Genomic DNA, 18,175 nt, shown 5'->3' on the forward strand with positions numbered 1-18,175 from the left:
TGGAGAAAAACAATACAAGTACATAATAGTAGGTCATGATATGATGCTCAGATCATAAAATGAGGCTCAAAGAAATGATTGAAACAGGCACCTCTTTATGCTTTTTAAACAAAGAAATAATAAATTTGTGAGAAATTGACAGGACAAAGAAGCATAGTTGTTGGGATATCTAGTTAGTAAGGAATTTAAGTAGAATGTAGGCTTAGGGCAGTAAATTAGTAAAATTAACAAGGATTTGTTTATGTAGGCTTCTCAGCTATAGGTTCTCTATCTCTGGCTAAAAGGCTGTCTCTGTTAATCTGATTGCTTGTTAGCCCTTTTATAGTAGGGAGGACACCTTCCACGTGAGATTTATTTCCAGAATTTAGAGAGACAAAAGAGAGTCAGAGAGCTCTTCCTGCTCTTGCTGCTTCTCAAGTGATTTCAATTCAAAATAATACGCCATTGTGTGATATTTTGGGGTCGCCTGCTCTGGACCCCAACAGTAACAAAGATAAAGAAATTTTTAATGACATTGTGGTGAAAATTTTCCCCTTTAACTGAATGGACTCCTCTATCACAGATAAAATCCCTGCGTAATTTCAAAATATGATCCTGCCTAAACACAGAAATTATTTAGGAAACTTCTGTTTAGTTATTTTAATTCTAGATTTTCAGCTGAAAAAATGACTTATTTAAACATTGATAATGAAAAACCATTAGACAAAGATAGGACATTAACTGACTTTTTTTTAAATGCAAGGTCTACACTAGAAAGCAAGGAAATAAATACTCAAAAAAAAAGTTGTATTTTCTTCTTGAAAATCCTTCTCTGTGTTCTCCATAAATATGTGTAGTTAGACATTGCTTGGTTAGTCCTTAAGTGATATTTTTCATTTTAATTTAGCATTAAAAAATATAGTTTCTGCTGAAAATTCAATTGATTATAGAAATGCATTCCTTTTAATATTTTTGAGGTAATATTTTAATAATGGAGACACAGTCAGCCTCCATCTTAGGTGAATATAACGATCAGTTAAATAGAACAAGTCTGCCTGACAAGTAGAAATATAAATTATGGCAAGAAAGGGACAGCAGAAGAAAAGCTAATCTGCTAGGATTTAATATAAACAGAAAAAAGTAAATTACTTCTCTATTTTGCTTACCTCTTTTATATATCATTCTCCTTACAGAACATTAAATGATAATATACTACATTGGTGAAAAATACCTTAGCTGTGGAAAGGGTATCATAAATTTCCATTTCCATTTTGATTTGTTCTTTGGAAATCATGAATGCCTTCCTCTTTAAGAAGGTCAAATATAATGTTACATAGGATAAGCAACACATGACATTTAGAAATCAGGAGGGCCAGAGTATCACATCAATGGACTCCTGTTCTGAGATCATATCATGCTTGTAGTAGAAGAGTCTTGGAGGATGAATCACCTTAGAAAATAATTGATTGGTGATGCTGTTGTTGCTTTGGGTTTTTTGTTTTTTGTTTTTAACTTGGCCTGGAAGTTGAATATAAGGGAACTAATTCTTGGCAAGTTCAAACAAACAAACAAACAAACAAAGAAGCAAAAATAATCCAGTTAAATTTTTTAAATGATGATTTAAAAATACATATTTATTATAGCATGAAAGAAAGAGGTACAAATTTTCAATGAGATTGATTCTTTCAGATTTGGCATGTTTTCCATAAAAATATAGAGATGCGTAACTTTTTTTTCTTATTTCCATGAGTCAGAACTTGAGCAAAAATAATTCAAAGTTGATATATTCTTTCATATACCCTTCAAAACATAAACCAAAACAAATTTAAATACTGATAAAAATTATGCAAATCAAACTGTCTGACAATGTTAAATATATCTGTTAACCTACCTTTCAACTTGTATAAGGGGCTTAATGTACTTATTAAATTATCCCTCTAAGGTATCTCTAGTCTAGATATATCATACAAGTTCATTCACTAAATATAATCTCAACTTGGAAAACATTTTATACTTATATTAATTCTTCTGCATAGACTTTAAGGGTTATATTAATTCTCTGAATTCTATAACTACTGTATTCATTCTAGTATGAAATTTATCCAAGATGTAAACAAAAGTCCAGAGACACCTTTTTAAAAATAAATTTCAGGTTTAATCAGATAATGATTTGCAAACTGGGAAACAGCCTTCGGTATGAACCAATAATGTGTTGTAAAGTGGAGGGAATAGGACAGGGTTTATAAAGGCAAAAGTTGCAAAGAGCTGTTGATTGAAGAGATGGGTCGCTAGGAGAAACAAGAACATAAAGTTAACATTATTTATTTTCTGACTGGTGGGGGCAACTGGACTTTGAATGGTTGCTGACTCAGTGATCAAGGAAGTAGGGATGTGAGGTGAGACCAATATATGATTAAGCATTTTTCAGGTCCTAGTTTCAGCACTGGCTTGTAGTACAAAAAGGCTGTCTTTAATCACACAATCATAGCACAGGGAGTATTAACAACGATGCAAGGGATTCAATTTATTAAACAGTACAGTCGGCAGAGACGGGTTGCTGGCTCTGCAGGTAGTTCCAGAGCCCAAATGGGCAAAGTTGTGCTCTGCAAGTAGCTTCAGAGCTCAAGCTATAAAAATTCAAATATTGAGCACAAATTATGAAATTAAAGTTTTTATAAGTCTTTAAATACTAATAACATTTTATTTTTAAGCCTATCTAGAATTATTGTCTTCTTTTACTGCATAAACTAAAGTTTATCAAGCATTCTTTGCTTGCTCAAATGATATGTATATTTTTTCCTTTGTGAGATTTAAAGTTAAGTTCAAAGACATTCTCTGTGCTCTCTCTGTATTTCCATCCAGAATACAGCAATGTTTGTGGTTCTGTCTTTGTATCTCCTCCTATTGTCGCCTTCTCCCTGCAGCACCGCTGCCTTGAAACTGATGCCCCGGCGTGTTCTGTTGACTCCCTGACTCTGCAAAGCCTGATTTGCTGTCATTAATAATTTTAAAGTTTTCATCTTTTACTCCTTTATGTCAATGGGTTGGATCAAGATTTGCCATTCCTTTTAATTAATCTGATTAACCTTCCTAGGCTCACATAAGTCCCCAGGGTATATTTCATATTTGAAAGCAGAGAAGGCCCACTTTGAAGGTCTTTCTAGGTCATCAGTAGGATAAAATAAAGTTTACTCATTAAAAAGATTCACTCATTCCTATCGCAGCATTTATTTCTACCTTTAAACTTTACTTCACTCTCAGCAGAAAAGTTCTCTTCCCTTCATTCAATCCTTACTATCATCTTTAAATTTTAATCATTTCTGTGTGGTGCATTCCTTCAATACCCACAGAGATCTACTATGTTCTTTTAATTTGTTCTTTGAGATGTATTGCTTTTTGGTGTTTTCTGTCATGGTTAGTCTATCTGTGTACTTCCTGCTCAATTATATAATTCAAGTGTCTTGGAGATCCTCTAATTCAAGGATTGGTTTTAATGCCTTCAGATCAGTGCAAATTTCAGCTTTTTAAACAGGCTTACTGTTTAAAATTGTTCTTTGCTATTCATCCCTCTCCTCACATTTGCCATCCCCAGATTCTTGAAACCCTTAACCTGCTAGATGTTTTACACTTTACTTGTCACATTTCACAACATATATTGTAAATCTTACTTATATATTAATTTTATTATGTTGTTTATAGTCTGTCTTTATCACTAGAAAATAAACCCCACAAGGACAGATATTTTTGTTTATTTTGTTCACTAATATATTCTATGAAACTAGAGGAGCATCTATACATAATACATACTCCAGAAATAGTTGTTGAATGAATGAATAATATTAATCTTCTGCATTGTGTCCCATTTTTCTGTGCCCCTTAGTTCTCAGTGCAGTGTATTTCAGAAATCCAAATTGGGTAGATATCTAGTACAAGAAGAAAAAAGGAAGAAGGAAAGAAAAAGAAAAAAGGTAAAGACTAAATAGATGCCTATTAACTTTGTTAAGAATTGCTTTGTTGCTTTATTAGCACCATATCGCCTTTTCTCATAGTTATATTGCTATAATTTTTAGGAGTCTTGAAAGTTATTGGGTAAAGAGTGTGGCCACTTGTATACTAGTATCAGAGAGGGATTCTACTTTGTCAAGAGCAACTTTGGAAAGAAAAATGCAGAATTATGAGAAAAGAAGAGGATGACTGCCTAGCTAGCCAGATCAGCTAAATCATTGAGAATATTAACTTCTAGACACCCTCATACACGAAAAGTCTATTTTCCCTAGATCATCAACACCTTGATATAAATATTCAGTATTTCACATGTACATGATAGGATTGTCCACTAAGCAGTTCAACTAAACTGCAAAAATGAGGAGTTAAATTAATCTGGGGAAGGGCATAAAAACCTAGTATATCTTATCTCAGCAAAAAGACTATTATTCTAGCTGAAAAATCCAATCTGAATATCGCTGGGAAGCATATGGAATTTAAAAACTACACTAATGACATTTAAGACACAGAAGCCATAATAAAATTCTGTGGTTCGAGGTATCCTGTAATGTGTTCTGTGCAGTGTTGTCCCACAGGATTTTCCTGAGGGTTACGAAATAACGAAGCCACAAGAACATTTGCATTTCCTTTGTGCGAGTCCACACAGACCAAGTATAGTGCATTTTAAAGACTTTTAAGAGGAAATTTTTTTTTTATTAATATCTAAAAATTATCATTTCAAGTACCACTATTTGCTTTGACTCCCAGGCAGCCACTCCAACTACAGTATCTTTAAATTATAGAGCTGTCAAGAAAGATAAGAATGAAAAATCATAATGAGTATTTAGAGGGAAGATAGACACATGATATAAATTACATCATCCTTTTTCTGAGCCACTTTAAGTACTGTAAGTAACTCTTAAGAGTCACTAGGTCATAATATAAAACATTACCCCTTTCAAAAAATAAATTATGTGAATAGCGAGTACATTTGAAAATCAAGAATCCAATTACACACTAGAAATTCTAAACATCAAACTACTGGTTAGTTTGGTGGCTTTTCATCATCCCAGTATGCTCCGTTTTGTGAGAAGTGTTTAAATTCAGTTCAACTGGTAGAACAATTTCAATTAGCAAGCCACCCTACCATCTTGAACTAGCCTACTTGGTAGGATATTGAGTTCAGTTCTGCCTACACATTTGCTGTCACTCCACAAAATCCCAGCTGCTCAACCGACACCAAGCTAGAATGTACAAACAATACTTTTTAAATATATCAACAAAAAGCAATAAAAACACAAGCACTTTGTTCTCATCCATGAAAAGTAGAGAATATGTACTTGCTTTTGAAAACTCTTGGGAATAATTCCTAGGAACTCAGATATTGGCTTTTGTCCTTGTCAGTGCTAATAGATCAGAGACCTTGATGGTTTCTTTTATTATTTTTAACTCATTGCTGTTAAACCCTCAGACTCTAACCCCCATTTAAAAAAAGCTTCCCCCCCCCTTTTTTTTTTAAGATTCACAGTTTTCTTACTCATTCAACTGCTGTTCACACCAGATGGCATTTTTTCTACCTTATTTTTAAAACTTTTTTCTTATCACACCATCTAGCTACTCCTCCATGCAATGGAATACTCAGCTATGCTCTGGAGTTAAAATTTAAAACTCTGAAAATAAATGCATTAAGAATATTTTTATAGGCAGTTTTCATATCTTCATCCAAACAAAATTATTAATAATTTTTATACTGCTTTTTGCTACTTTGGCTTTATTATCACTTTCATATGGGCAGAAAAACCTAAATTTTTAAATAATGGCTGATGACAGGATTATTTCGAACTTTATGGTAACCCGACAGATCAAGAAGAGTCTTACTTTGTTTTTCTATTTTTTTATTCTGTCCCAACTATTTTGAGAAGCTTCCTAGATAACTTTAAGTTTTTAATATTTAAAATATTGTCTTTTAAATATCTTATGCTATTTATCTATTCTATATGTAATCTGCAGAAATTATGATGAGCAAATATGATTTACCAATAGATTAATCCATTTTTACTGTGTGTATTTACTGATGTTTTACCTAATTTTTTTATTTACATACTTTCTTTAAGTTTATAGCAAGTTTTATTAAAATTTCAGGACCTCAATTTCATGAAATAGGAGTTTTGAACAAATCTTGGCTGAATTTCAAGTTTGATTTATTTCAAGCAGAAAGCATGTAAAGTTTGGCAATGTAAGATGAGTTTTGAATTTAAGTTTTCTGGTTCATTTAAACCTGGATCTCGAAGGAATCCTCGAGGGATAAGAACCCACAGGAAATGAAGCCGGATTCACTATAAATATTTTCAAGATAAAAATACTTTCTGACCTCTAACTCCAATTCCTTTTTATGTATTAACATTCATAACATTACTGTCCAAATCAGTCATCTTTTTATAAGCTAAGATGACAAGCTACTATTTGAAGACTATAAATTTTACTGTGGTATTATCACGAATGATTTAGCTGAAATGCAAAATCACTGTAATTACTAAACCTATTCTCTAGTAACATTGATTTCTATATTTATATTTATATTACATTATATAAATATAATATATATTTATATTATAGTACTAGCTTAAAAAGATGAAAATTAAAATATAGAAAAGAAGTTGAAGGGAAATCATTATGTACTTTTATAAAAGATATCTAGATACAGTAAAATTCACCCCTTTACCTTACAATACAGTAAGCTCATGAGATTCATTTTGCAAATTCTATGTATGTAAAAATAGTCTTTATAAAGTTATATTAGCTCTAAGTATCAGTGGATTAACTGAGTTGGGAGGCAGCAGACTTTGGCTTATAAGAAAAAAAAATGACAACACACTTAAGTGCTTTTTAATGCCTTTTTTTTTAATAAATAAAGAAACATATAAGCAGAAAGCTTTTTTTTTTTTAAAGAAGAAAAAACTGAGTGACAATCGTAACGATATTTTATGTAGCGCATGCTTAGTGTAACTTAAGGTACTTATTACCTATTTTTTGTTTGTATAGTCTTCTTGAATTATGATTAAAAGTGCATACTTCAAAAGTAAGAAGTAGTATTCTGTTATATAATATTGAACTCTGCTAAGGTTAATATCCAGTTAGTCCCATTGAAAAATATCTTTTGTGGGAAATATTGCTATTTCAAGGAATATTCTGTTACGGCAATAGAAGTTATACTTTTTCTTGCTTAAGGTGACTTTTTATTGAAATTACTTGGTAAGATTCTTATTTTCAAACTAAAAGAAAGTCTTGATTAAGGGATTTCACCTATGTTACTTCCTAGATATCCCATCTAATAGTCTTGGTCATTTATTCACTTGAATTAATGGGCTTGTTAGTAAAAAGCTTTTCAGTAGTGATACTTTTTTGTTGAACTGCAGTTATAAAAGGTAGGTCAAATACAGTGGCTGAGTAGAAGTAAGTGAGCTATGTTAAGGTAAATGAAGCTTAAAGTAGAATTGGAATTGAATTGGCAAATGACTATCAAATTGCTTTATATTTTGATTGTTGACAAGACCCTTATATGGCATATCTGTCCATAGAAAGTCTAGAAGTTCTACTGGGCAAGTTCTATAAAGTCAAGGAGTCATACAGGATTATTCTCAAATTTCAATGTTTTAATGTCTTCCAGAGACAAAGCATCTTTGAGCATCTGGCTACCCGAATATCAAAAAATAGATAGGTAAAAACCAATGAGTAGTAGTTAAGTGGGGTTTAAATATCAGCAGGACTGCCACACTAGTCTTGTTTCTGAAATCACAAATTATTGTGGTAATTAAAAGTTCTGTAAATTAGAATATAACTATATGTGTAGAATTAAAACTGTCAGGACAGAGCTAGTGAGAATGTGATTATTAGAGCTAGGAGGGATTGGAAATACCTTCCTAGTAGAAAGCTTTTTCGCCTGGGAAGAACTTAATTACACAGACTACAAAGGAAAATACCAGAATCATGGGGGAAGAAAGAGACTTGCTTAATCTTAGGTTGTAATATTAGGTTGTATCTTAGAGAAAATATTTTTTAAAATTATTTGTTTAATACAATAAAAATTATATCACATTTCTCCACAATTTGTATTTTGGGATTATTTATAATGCATTTACTAAAGGAGACCTTTATGACCTTTTAAATTCTCTGTGATTTGGAGTACCAGTAGTCAAGTGAGTTTGTCCATTTTTTCATAATCTGACAAATGTCTGTGTTTGTAGGGATGAATTCTTTCTTATTTCTCCTTTCATAGCTCTATCTCCCTAATGATTTCTGGGTCATTGATATTTTAGGGATATGATAAACCCCAGAATTATGTGGTATTTGAAATAGAAAAGGATTCTTCCTTGTGTCTGTAAAATATCTTGAAATAAATTCATTTTACCAGAACTAAGATGAATGTGTTTATTATATAATTTTGTGACAGTGAATCGTCCTTCTTACCCACTAATATATATATGGAAAATGTTATAAAATATGTTATTTCTCTTTAGATGCAATTTATGATAATATGTCTAATTCTTGTTTTATGAGTAAGGTTTTTATGAATGGCCCAGGCACTGGCATTCTAGAGTGTCATACTACAGATTCTAAGGCCTGCTTTATAGTCAGTCTTTTTAAATTTTATTTTTGTTGTCATTGTTATCAACTTGCTCTAGACTACAGAAATTGTGACCTGTAGTAATGTCCATTGGCTCACAGAGCCACTGCATTAAAACATTCTGCATACTCTAATTTTTAATACAAGAAATATGATAAGTCTGGTATTCTAGTCAATGAGTCTGAGCTCTGGTTCCAGTTCTTAATCAAGTTTTACTTATGTTAGTAAATTAGCATGTTGTTATTTTTCCATTTTCTACCTTTGTTAACATTCTATATTAAATAATATCATTTCGATTTTGAAAATAACCTCTAGATTGTTTTCCTTTTAAATCTTAGATTTATTCTTTTTTTTTCTTCTTTTTCTTCTTTTTTATCATGATATTATCACTTAGGAATTGCTCTCTTTAGAACAATTTTTAATATATAATTATTACTTATCAATATCATTTTAATATATAACATTGATATTGATCCTGTTATTACTATTAATTATTGTTTAACATTAATATTAATATATTAATATGTTATTAATATATTAATTTTAAAATAAATACATAAAGTACAAAATTCAAAATGCTAAAAATAGTATGCAGAAAAGCCCTCGCCTCTGGCCCCTAGCCATCCCCTTCTACTTGCAAGCAATTACCACCTGTAACCAGCTAGAGAGATGCATATGACAGACTATCCTACAGTGATGTAATAAGAGAAGGATCGAGGGGGAAACATAAATCGTGGAAGTTGATAGTAATAATCAATGAAATAGGAAGAAGCAGAAACTAATGAGAGATTCAGATAAGGACAATTTGAACTTTAAATATTCAGATACCTAGAGTTTCTTCTGGGCCATCAGAACCCGTGACAAATTACCAAAAGCGAATAACATTTCAGTTCATCTAAAACCTGAATGCATTACTTCAGAGACTTTTCATACTCCTGTACATTGTAACCTGATAATAAACTTCTACCTGAGGTAATGGGAGCATACCTCTAATTTTTGTTGCAAGAAACATTACCATATTTCACAAACAAGAGATGTGGCTTTGCTAAATTTCAAGAATACCATCTCTCAATCTCTCTGCTATTCTTTTTCGTAGTAGCAAGTTACAGTATACCAGCATGCACTGTGATGACAGGAATGAGGCCTAAAATGAAGTACCTGTACTGTTTTAATCATGTACTTAGTTGAACTGCAGATAATTTGTCTAAAATGTTATTCTGGTCTCTTTGAAGAAATACGTTTAAAACTTTTAGTTCTCAAAGGAAAAAGGGAAAACAGAAAAATAAAGCATCTCATTCTTAGCAAGGAATGAAATATGAAAAGTGTAATATGGAAAATAACAGATAAAAAACAAAATGGATTAAATATACAAACTGCTATTCATATAATCAATAGACTCAGGTTAACATTTAACTTCTTAAAACAAGAAAGATGTTTTCCTATTTTATAGCTAGTGATGAAACAAGGGGAAAATTTTATATAACCTATGAAAATATAGAAATAAAGTAAGAGGAAGCCCATTTTATTACCATTCCATTAACAAATACAGAATCAAAATTAAAGTTAAAAGATCAATTAAACCAATTCGTCCTATCCCTATTATTATACACATTGCTTTGAACCATTTTCAAGTAACTTTGATCTTATACCACACCTAGTTCTGGTTTCTTTCCTTCCTTGAAACTGTGTCTCTACAACACAAATATCTGGAGATGTGGCTTTCAGGCTTAGAACTTCTGTCACTATTTGTACTTGGAGTCACCTCTTGGTCTTAAAGACAACATTTGGAATTCTTCATACAATCATTTTGAGCATTGATTACCTCAAGTGATAAAATAAATATAGTTTCAAAACAGAGCATGAAGATAAATCCAACCATTCTCTCCATCCATAAATCTGTTCTCAGGCAACTTAATTGTTTCAAAGAAAATAAATTATCTTAACTCTAAGAAAACAAGACTTTTTAACCTTTAAATTGAGTTTTTAAATCTTATACATATTTCACATTGCTTCATAAAAGTTAGAGGATACTTTGTAAAGGGAGTTAAAGTATGAAAGTGCTTTGAGAAATGCAAAATGTTTTGTAAATCTCTAAATAAATAAGAACATCATTATTTTTTATGGTATAGATTGCTAGTTATCTATATTTCTTAAAAAGGCCACAGTAGAGATTACGAAAGTTGAGATTTTCATACTTAAAACTTGAAACTTAAAACTGAACTCAATTAAGACTGTTGAGCAACATGGAATTACAGTTAGCTGTGGGCATATTGGTAGTGATAGATGGATAAAACATATATAACATCTAATATATAACATGGAGTATATGATATACAACATAATCTAATATAATATTATAAAAATATAACACTTTATTTAATATATAATAATATAAAAATATATAACAACCCTATTACAAAATGCTTTTGCTTTTAATTTTTATTTTTTTGAATTAACATGAAAATAACATGTTAATATGAATAGTGCTAGCATAACAGTGTGCCATTGTATAATACCAAACACCACTCCACTGAAACACTGGTTGACTTTTACCTTGAGAAGACTAAGTTAACTTGTGTCTAGTCAATCATCAAATATTTCTGAAGACTACATCATGTGCAAAGTTTTGAATTAAGATTTTGAGAGAACTAAGAAATCATAGAAAAAAATTCATGTCCTTGAGATGATTTCAATCCCTTTTATACAGCAAACTAACAATTCTAGAAAGTTCAGAAGCGTACTTTATGAATAACCCCTGACCAAAAGAGCTACAGCATTTTTGATGATGTGGCAGGCATTGGGAAGGTAACAGAAAGAGGAAAGGGAATCGAAGATGAGGGACTAGAGCAAAGTCATGAGGCAAAAACAGTAGAAAGTTTGAGGGGCTGTACGAGGTGCCATGATGTGGAGCAGGAAGGTCACTACTGAAGATCTGGCCAGGAATCAAGAGGACTGGGACATCTCATATGATTGATAGGCTGAAGATACCAGTTTGAGGTTTCAAATTCGATCCTCATTGAGGCATCATGAAAGATGTTGAGCAGGGGCATGACTATAATAACATATTGTGTATCCTGTGCCTTTGTGACTATAATAACTCTTCCTGTATCCCGTGCCTTTCTCTTTAATTGGATGTACTCATGAATTGTAACTTCAGACCCAAACTCACTTCCTTGTGGTCAGGGAGGAAGGTCAGCATCCCCAATCCCCCTATCTGGGGCTGATTGGCGTCCAGCTGCACTACCAATAGTGACAGTGCCTGATGTGCCTGAGAAAAGCCTCGGGAATCACTTTACCTTTCATTCACAAAGCTTCCTAACTCCTGTTCGTCTGCTGTGTTAGCTGCATTAAGGCCTAATACTGGGACATAGCTCCAAATCCATTTTTATAGTAAGTCTTTGCCTCATCTGAGTATTTGGCTCCTATGTTCACTTAATTCCGCTCCCTGACACACACGCACCTGCTGTTCAGCTCCTGCTTGGGATCCTGATACAAAGGGATAGATCTCTCTGAGCAATGATGACTTGACATTACCATTTGTCATTGAATTATCCCTGCTTTTGTGTATCATCCACTGAACTGGAATCAACCACCTTTCACCTCGGGTACTAACATGCCAAAACCTATTGGAACATTTCTGACATAGTGGCTTCTTGGGACACTGGCTTTGGACATGGACTGCTTGGGTCCCTTTGTCTAGATTTGTTTTTGCTGTACAGTCAATCTTCTCCATGTGCAGTGCTTTAATGAATAGGCACTTCTGGGACTCAATTCAAGCCCCAGCCTTCTGTACCCATGCACTGTCACTCTAATATGTCATACCTTATAGCTGTGTCTATTCTCGCTATGTCTAAGTGATGATATCTTTAGATGTGGCTATTGACCTCAGATTATAGTAGAATGGGAAAAGAAAGAATAATTTTGGATCTGAGACTCTAACTACCCCCTGAAGCCAGATCAATCTACATGGAAAAATATTAAGGAGGTGCTCCCAATGACCAGGCCTGGGGTGCCCTCACTGTCAGTCCCAGCCAGCAAAGAAAGAATTAGAAAATTAGTTAGGCTTGCCTGATGACTGGGCTCCACGCAGGACCTGGGGCACAATATCTCAGTTGCCTGCAATAGCCTAGGAAGTTCCCCACTGGTACAGCTGCATATACAGTTAGGAAAAAATTTAACTAGCAGCTAAACAAAACACTTAGGTAGCAAGGCAAAATTAGAGAGCATGCAGGTACATGTGGCTGGCAATTAAGATGTTCAAGAAAAAGTAAAAGTGTATCAGAATACAGTAATGATGCATCTAAGTATCTATGATGACAACACTCAGAAATAGTAGTAGACAGTTGGCATTGGGGACAAATAAGCTGAGAGGTAAACCTTAACCATTTAACAGGAATTTGAAGCATAGCCCTTGAGACAGCATGTTGGGGTATGTATAGTGTGAGGGTAAGGGAGCCAAGAGCAGGACAGGCATGCTGAGGAGGTTTTAAAAAGAGGATTTAAAAATAGACATTAGGATAACAGTACATCTATGAGAACTGGAGCACACAGGGGCTGAGGAGGTCTGAGGCTTCCAAAGAAGATGGACATCTGTATTTCAGAAGGGCCCGAATGCTAGCAGGTGTGGGGAATTCAAAGAAAGTTGAGCTCCTGCATAGGTGTGGATTAATATCCAAAAGCAGAGGTAAAAGTAGGTTTCTCAGAGTAGTAATCTAGTGGGGAGGGATTATAGACTAGGAATTAGGCTGGACCTAACTTAGACCCAATGAAAGTGGTGTTCGGCTTCTACCAAATTTACGCGGCAGTGGAGTTCAGCATAGATGGAATGAAGGCATGTAGACAACTTGGTTGTCTGAGTCTCAACAATAGGGAGACGGCAATTAAGATGCATTAAATGCTGCTTTATATTATTAATTTTGTTCTTCTAGAAGCCCACATGTGGTGGATGTTACCCTCATTTTATGTATTAGTCTCAGTAAGGTTAAACCATTGCTTAACAGCCAGACAGATATCGTAACACAGGGCAAACAGGGCTCTGAGCTTTGTTTTGAACATTTTGTCTAATGTGATATGTAGGCATCGACTCAGTTCCAGTGTTTCCTTTAGGATTTTTGTCCCCTGGGAAGAACTGGGTCAGGTAGGCAGCATTTAGCATGAAATTACAGAGTTCAGAGACTTCCTGATTGAGTTGGAAAGCCTTCATCAGCAAGTTCTAAGGAACCATGATTAAATGAAAACTACCAGGACTAACCTGTTCTTTCAAAAATGTGACTTAGGGCACTGATCTTCTTAACATATAAGCTGTGCTTCTCTGTGATAAAGAACTCTAGGCAGGATGACCTTGATGGGGTCATCAAGAACTCACCAAACAAGAGGTTACCCACAGAGAGAGTAGGGCCTTTGCAAATGAGGACTAACAGCACATTTATGTGTAGATATGTGTATAGATACATACACATATGCACATGCACACATACCCACAAACACATGTCACTATAATTGACCATTAACTTGGCTACCAGACTTTAAGTTTAGAACTTTTAAAAAGGAGATATTATAGAAATATTCTCTCATTGTGGCAAGGACGGAATATAGCTGTTTTCTTCTTACGACTATTTTCAAAGGCCAAACAGTATTATCCTGTGTCCAAAACCTTCTTGATCTTATAGAAAGTGCTGTAATGGTCAAGCCAGCAAAATATTTTAGATTAAGTCAGTAAACTTCCAGATTTGCATTTGTGATTGACTTGGAGTATTATAATTTTTGTCTTTGATGTTATTTTTTGAAGGCCATATTTTCAAATGTGACTTTATTTAACCTTTTTTTTATTTTCCCCATTAGGGGTCTTATATAATTTAATGTATATAGCCCAAATGCCTACATTTTATCTCATCATGTGAATAACAGCAGAACCTTGGCACTGACCTCAAATATTTTTGAAACTCCTTGGAGTACTCACACTTTCACTATGCCCTTGTGGCCATGTCTCATTTCTTTCTGCCTGCTTGGATGATCTCATTTTGCCTTTTGCTAGTCACAAGGTTGCATTCTCTCACTGCTGTGATCCATGAGTATGAACAAGGTCCTCTCTAAATCTCTTAGCAGCTTCTCCTCTCGAAGCTCTCATCCACTGCTCTGGGTCCTCATGTCACTCAGAAGCCAGTGCCTATAGAACAGTGAGACAATCTATAGCCCAAGGATGCTTAAGATTGATTACCCTGTCCTTCCCAGATCCCTTTAATGGACTCAAGGAAGACATAACTGTCCAATCTGAAGTATGCGTCTTTAGCTCACTTCACCAATAATGTAGAGATATTTGCTGTCTAAATTTTGGCAGCCCAAAACAAAAACCAAGTTCTCCAAAATACTACATTTTGTGTGTGTGTGTGTCAAAAACCGTAAAGGCAGTTTTCCTTCCAAAAGATGTCAAAGTTTCACTCCATGTCAAGATATAAATCTATAGGAAAGCAGAAATTGGCTTTATGCTTCACTGGGAGGTTGGATATATCATTGTCATACTATTAAGTAGATCAGATTCTAGGTCTGCAGCTGTTTTTCTGGGAGACACACTTCTTTTCCCTCTTTTCCCCCTCTAAGCTACAGTCTGGGGCATCTTCTTTTAGAACTATAATGCTGTTTTTTTTTTGTTTTTTTTTTTTTAGATGTCTGAATCTATGAATATAATGGGATCATGAAAAAACTATACCTCCTCATCAAAGCTACTTTAATTGCTAAATCCTCAAAATAAGAGCATGAGATTTATTTGTCTTTTAAAGTATTTATTTACCAGTCACTATGAGGAAACACAGTAAAGATAATAAGACATGTGAAAGTAACAGAGCTCCTACAAAGTCTTCTAGCAGTGGCCCTTTGCTCCTTTTCTTCAGAAAGCCCTTATGTCTCTAGCTGTCATTCTTTAAATTCTAGGGTTACTTCTTGATACTTCCTACCTTCCTCTGACTAGCTACCACTGCCCAACATACCCATTTCTCCTTTTGTGACTTTGGTCACCTCAGAAATTACAGCAGTTCTACTATTGGAGAATAGTATATCATCAATGACAGACGAGCTGTTTAAATGTTTCCTAGCCACAAATGGATCACTTGCCTTCTGAGTAACCACCAATTGGCAACTCTCTTTTCAATCTTTAACCTCTCACTTTTGCTTTATAAAGGCAGGTCAAGAAGAGTCATTTATTATACAGGATACTATACCCTAAAAGCCTCTATTTTAATATAAATCATATTTGATAGATACCACAAAGAAACAGACATCAGTTTCCAGATTTTGGAGCGGGGGGATTCATATAATGAGCAAAAGTTGAGATTTCTTAAAATGACACATGTAAAAAGTAACTTTGCTTCTTTTTTTGTAACTGAAATTAATTTCGATCATGGGCCTTCATTCCACAGAATTAGCAACTTGCTGCAGTTAGGGTTTTCTTGGTTCCACTTAAGATTTTTAGTCAATGTGGGATTCCCTTCCCTGGGGCTGTGCCAATGGGATCGGGGGAGGGGAGACCTGCTCCTGAGTCTTATCTTCTGCTCAGGCTGGTTTCAGTTAACAGATAGAGTCTACACTGATTTTTGATTTTGATTTTTATCAGCATTAATCTCAATAGACATCCTCTTAAAATGTCCATTTCTCCCATGGTTAAGTCATTGGCCCACACAGGCCACTCAGCATCTCCCTTATCTTGACCACAAATCCCTTCAGATCCACTGGCTTTCTCTCACTAAGTCCAAGCCCTTCTCAAGGAAGGTTCTGTCAGCTGTGAAATGATTGGTGGGGTGTTCTATCAAGCCTGGCTTGCCTATACGTGTCACAACCATTTCTTGCTATTTCTCCCAGAGATGGAGACACAGGTTTTGTTAGCTTTAAGATCTCAAAAATAATCTGTTGACTTTTAGACCTCCAAATACCAGGCTTGAAAACAAGGCAATAAATATAAGAAATAGAGTTCAAATCTCCTTTCAAAGACTCACTTCAACGTCTAAGTCTTTTGCTTTAGTTTTGTGACTTCTTTCTTTTAATACGGCTCTCTCCTGTCCCTATTTTTGTTAATTTAAAAAAAATTGGAAAGAAAAATCGATTCCAACCAGTCATAGGTTTTTAAGTGACTATAGCTTATGACACAAACTTGATGTCTTGAGTTCTACTGAGCTCTGGCTTTTGATATTTAAAACCATGATTTTTGAAGTTAAAAAAATTGCTCTTAAATTATCTATGCTCTGAGTGTTAAATATTCATTTTGAATCTCAGAACATCTCATTTCTCTTTAAAACAATCTTTGCCTGAGGCAAGGAGTGCCTCAGGTCCAGTATTTCATAGGGAGAAGAGATTTCATGTTAAAAAGGGTCACAGAAAAACAACAACAACAACAGTTTTTTCAAGTTCCCACCACACAAGGGCAGTAATAACAGAAAGTGAGGGCTGACATTGTGTTGTCTTAATATTTCTAGATAAAACATTACACAAAACCAACATCTTTACCATTATCGTTTCTCGTAGGAGAACGTATTTTGTCATAAAAACACAAAAAGGTCATAATCTAAAAATAAAAGACCATTCTTTATGGATGATATGAAGCATTATTTAAAAAAAGCTATAGTTTTCTATTTATATAATTTATCCATGGTGGGGGGAGGTCAGAGATAAAACTTTATCATGGGATGTCACAGATCCATGAAAGAATCCCTGTCTCCATTCAAAAGCCAGGTAAAACTTAAATGCTGCCATGTTACTGAGTTGAGCTTTTTTGAGTAAGACTTCCTGGAATCTACGCTTTCAAGAATGAAGTGGGCTTAGAAAAAATGAACGTAAGCTCAGGACTAAAAAAATATACATATTCACATACAAACACATCTAAATTTCTGAAGCTAAATTTACTTATTTGAGAACTGGCAAGAACAGCGATTAGACATTAAATAATGTTAATCATTTAAAATGAGGTAGAGTACGAAAAAATACCCAGCACATGGAACTTGAGTTAATATTGATTTAAATCAATGTAATTCTAAATTATAAAACTAAGGAGGAAACACTTATGCCATTTTATATAACAACCAGATACTTTTACCATGTCTATAGACTCCCTTTTCTCAAAAAAATCAAATTTAGTTCACCAGATCAAATGCTTCTTCATTTTAGGCAGGCAAGAGATGGCTGCTGATGTTAGAATAAAATGGCTACAGGAGCTACAGTGATGTATGAGTTAGCGTAGGCTAAACTCTACTGTCATAGAAACTGACACCAAAATCTTAGAGACTCACAATAACAATCACTGATTTTTGCTCACAATACATGCACATCATGAGCCTGCTGCCATGCTGCTCCATATCATCTTCATTCTGGGCCTAGACTAAAGGAATAGCTGCCATCTGGAGAAATCTTGATCTCTTGGCAGAGAGAAAAATGCAGCCACATGATGCTCTTAAAACTTCTGTTTATATGTGGCATATATCCCAATTCATTGGCCAAAGTAAGCTAACACTGCTAAGCCTGATGTCGAAATAATCCTTAGATAGAAAGAGGTAACAAATATTTTGAACAATAATACAATTTAACAAAGTAGGTAAAAGTAAACGA

At 34.1% G+C, this 18,175-nt stretch overlaps 1 protein-coding gene across 1 annotated transcript in view; it reads left to right on the forward strand.

Annotated features, from left to right (window-relative positions):
• Window positions 1-18,175, forward strand: part of KCNH7 (potassium voltage-gated channel subfamily H member 7) — a 415,423-nt gene that overhangs the window by 76,157 nt on the left and 321,091 nt on the right. The gene's annotated exons all lie outside the window — the stretch shown is intronic.

This window comes from Pteropus vampyrus, unplaced genomic scaffold (assembly GCF_000151845.1).
Source record: "Pteropus vampyrus isolate Shadow unplaced genomic scaffold, Pvam_2.0 Scaffold2, whole genome shotgun sequence".
NCBI lineage: Eukaryota > Metazoa > Chordata > Mammalia > Chiroptera > Pteropodidae > Pteropus > Pteropus vampyrus.